This window comes from Anomalospiza imberbis, unplaced genomic scaffold, assembly GCF_031753505.1.
Source record: "Anomalospiza imberbis isolate Cuckoo-Finch-1a 21T00152 unplaced genomic scaffold, ASM3175350v1 scaffold_126, whole genome shotgun sequence".
Lineage (NCBI taxonomy): Eukaryota > Metazoa > Chordata > Aves > Passeriformes > Viduidae > Anomalospiza > Anomalospiza imberbis.
This window is the reverse complement of record NW_027099658.1, coordinates 35,397-38,754: the sequence shown is the minus strand read 5'-3', so window position 1 is coordinate 38,754 and position 3,358 is coordinate 35,397. Positions and strand designations below refer to the sequence as shown.

At 64.8% G+C, this 3,358-nt stretch overlaps 1 long non-coding RNA gene across 1 annotated transcript; it reads right to left on the bottom strand.

Annotated features, from left to right (window-relative positions):
• Window positions 1–413: 413 nt before the first annotated feature.
• Window positions 414–1,370, bottom strand: LOC137465996 (uncharacterized). Its single transcript, XR_010994934.1, has 3 exons — window positions 1,253–1,370; window positions 995–1,113; window positions 414–841 (listed from the first exon to the last, which is right to left on the bottom strand). It is a non-coding gene; the product is annotated as an uncharacterized lncRNA (long non-coding RNA).
• Between the last annotated feature and the right edge of the window lie 1,988 nt (window positions 1,371–3,358).

Below are 3,358 nucleotides of genomic sequence, written 5' to 3'. Positions count from 1 at the left end.
GTCCCCCTGCGCCTGGGCCTCTCAGCGCTGGCTGCTGTCCTCCTGCTCCTGCCACGGCGACTCCTGGGGCAGGCAGGTGCACTTAGGGCCCGGCCTTGCTGGCGGGCGCGGCTGCGTCCGGGGCATGCCCGTGGCGATGTTTGCCTTCGCCTGGGCCTCTCAGCGCTTGCTGCTGTCCTGTGGCTCATGTCACGGCGACTCCTGGACTGGACAGGTGGGCTCTGGGCCTGACCTTGCTGGTGGGCGCGGCTGCGTCCGGGGGATGCCCGTGGCGATGTCTGCCTTCGCCCGGGCGTCTCAGTCCTTGGTCTTGTCCTGCTGCTCCTGTCACGGCGACTCCTGGGGCGGACAGGTGCACTTAGGGCCCGACCTTGCTGGCGGGCGCGGCTGCGTCCGGGGGATGCCCGTGAAGGTGTCTCCCTTCGCCTGGGCCTCTCAGCCCTTGTTGTTGTCCTGCTGCTCCTGTCACGGCGACTCCTCAGTCGGACGGGTCCATCTGGGGCCCGACCTGGCTGGCGAGAGCGGGTTCGCCTGCGGCCGGGCCCAGCACGTCTGGAATGGACCCTGTCCCCAGAGTCAGGGGAGTTGTTGTACGTTGACCTTGATGTGCTGGGGCTGCTGGTGGCCAGCGAGGAAGACGGCAGAGACTGCTGCCATGCTGTGTGTTGCTGGCTGCTGCGGCCGCTGGGCTCTGCAGAGGAAGACTGGGGATCCAGCCCCGATGGCACCGGGGTGCGGGAGCTGGGGCTGATGGCCTCAGATTCTGGGGAGCCATGAGCAGGCTCCAGTCCTGACTGTCTGATCCGGCTGGGGCCACTGAGCTCTGACTCATCCCTGGAAGCTGTAAGGCCAAGCAGGAATGTCAAAGACCACCCAGGCCCGAGGCAAGCCAGGCCAGAGCAGAACCCCCAGCCCTTCAGGAGCAGAGGGGCTCTGCCCAGCCCGGCCTGGGCACTGTCCCCAGCCCAGGGGCACCGGCTGCTTTGCCTCATACCCGTTCCGAGACCAGCACAGCTGTCACACTCCCAGCTCTGTATGCGGTTTCTCAGGCCAGAGCAGCGCCTGTGGGTGCCCTCAGCAGCGCAGGAGGAGCACAGGAGCAGTTCCCAGGGCCTGAGGAGGCAAAGGGGCTCATGGACAACGTGTCCACAGCACAGGATTGTCCAGACACGTTCTTCTCTTTCTTTCCCCCTTGAGCCCTTGAAGTGACACACGTACCCTGCAGAGCCTCAGGTGCAGCTCCCCAACTTACCCCTCTTCCTCTGCCTCCTCCCTGCCTCCCGGGTAAAGGCAGTCCCTGGCATTGCACCTGCTGTGCCGCTCTCCTAGATCCGCAAAGGCGTCGTTGTCCTCCCATGTTGGCAGTCTGATGGAGAAAGGGAAAGCTGATGAGTTTCTGATGTCGTGCCCTCATGGAGGTACAGGTTGTCCCTGCTCTTTCTCCAGCGCTTTTCCAAGTCCTGCGTGAAGTTGAAGCCCAGACTCACGGGACAGGGCAGGGCCAGGACTGCTGGGGCAGGGCCTGGCACAGCACAGCACTTGCACCTCCTGTCCTGGGAGCCAGGCAGAAGGACACCAACCTGAAAGGGATTCGGATCCCCACGATGAACATTTGTACAAGAAATTCTCCCGTGTCCCTGCACAGGGGGCAGCGGAGGGAAAAAAGACCAGCGCGCATGGCCTGTCCCTGCAGGGCAAACAGAAGCAGGGTGAGCAAGGCCCTGGTGCCGCTGGGCACCTGCTGTGGCCCGGGGCTGAGGGGATGGCTCCTACCTGGATGCAGTCCCTGTGGAACCAGGCCCTTTTGCACGCTGGGCACACCAGGGTTCGGAAGGTCTTTCTATCCTCCACAGGCTCCATGCAGATGGGGCAGTCGGTGCCCGGCTCTGGAGTCGCCTCCACGTCCTGCTCTGGACGGTGCTCAGGGCAGAAGGAGCTGGAGGAAAATGGATGGGCAAAGTGAGAAATGCAACACCGTTCCACAGGGGTGGCCAGAAGGGGCGAGGAGGTACCTGTATGGGGTAACGTATACATTGACACAGCCGCCCTCCTTGGCACAGGGCAGGTGGAACCATCTGTCACAGTCCTCCTTGCAACACATGATGGTTGCCCCGCTCTGGCCACAGACGCAGCAGCGCTGGAAAGAGCCAAGCAGCGCCATCAGCAGCAGCCTCGGGGCCTCCCCAGGCAGCCCCACGGCTCCGGGCAGGGCGTAGGATGTGGCCACTGCTGGGCCTCAGCCCACAGAGCCGTCTGGTGGAGGAGCCTCCTGTGCCAGAGCCTCGGTGCAGCTGCCGGGAGCCAGACTTTGTCCCCCAGCTGGCCGGAAGGGCAGGCCTTTCATTCCAAGTGTCTGGGCTCAGCTCTGGCAAACCTCGCCTGGCACAAATCTCCCTGCTCTTGTCAGGCGCTCACCTTTTGTGCCGCCCGCCAGACTGCAATTTGGATATCTCGAGGAAGAAACCCCATGAGTCCGACACGACGGTTCTCTTGACGAGAAAGTAGAGTGGCAAAGAACTGCAGCAAAGGGGACGAGCAGATGAGGAGAGAGAGGCAGGAATTGCCCGTTGCAATGGTGGAGGGAGCACCCAGAGCCACTCACCAGGCAGAACGCGTGGGCACAGAGCCCGCACTTCTCCAGTTGGTCGCCGCAGATGTCCGGGTCGGCCTCTGCACGGCGACACAGCACGCAGGCTGCAGGGGACAGAGCCAATGGCGGCGGGCATGAGCACCTCTGCGGGGCTCTTTGGCTGCAGCAGCATCGGCCCCAAGGGCTGCTCCGTCCCTGCCTGCCTGCCTGCCTGCCTGGCTGATGGGCAGGGCCGGAGGCCTTGCAGAGCAGGGGCCATTGCGGGCACGGGTGTCCCAGGAGCTGCCCCCCGGCCCAGCTGGGCCCCACTTGGGGAGGAAGGAGGCTCCCAGCCACGGCATGGCTGAGCAGCTCCCGCCTCGCCCTGCCTCTGCCCTGGGCCCCACATCGCCTGCCACAAGCGTCCCTGGGCCAGGCTGTGGGAGGGTGGCTTTGCCCTCACCTGGCTGCCGGGCACCAGGGCCCTCCTGCTTGCTGTCACGCATGGCAGCTGTCGGCGGGGAGTCCCTGTCCAGAACTGCCACAGTCTCCTCCAGGTGCTGGTCCTCTCTCTCTGTGGGAAAAAGAGGAGTGTGGGGAGTTTGCAGAACAGGCCCAGGGCCACGAGGGCACTGCTCCCTGCTCAGCCCCGCGTGAGCCCTGCTCCCGTCCGCCTTCTCCTGCCGTCGTCGCCTCGAGGAACACCGCAGACGGCTCCGCTTGTTCCTCCGCCGATTCTGGGAAGAGAGAGGCAGGTGAGCCTGCAGCACAGGCCCAGAGCCCCGAGGT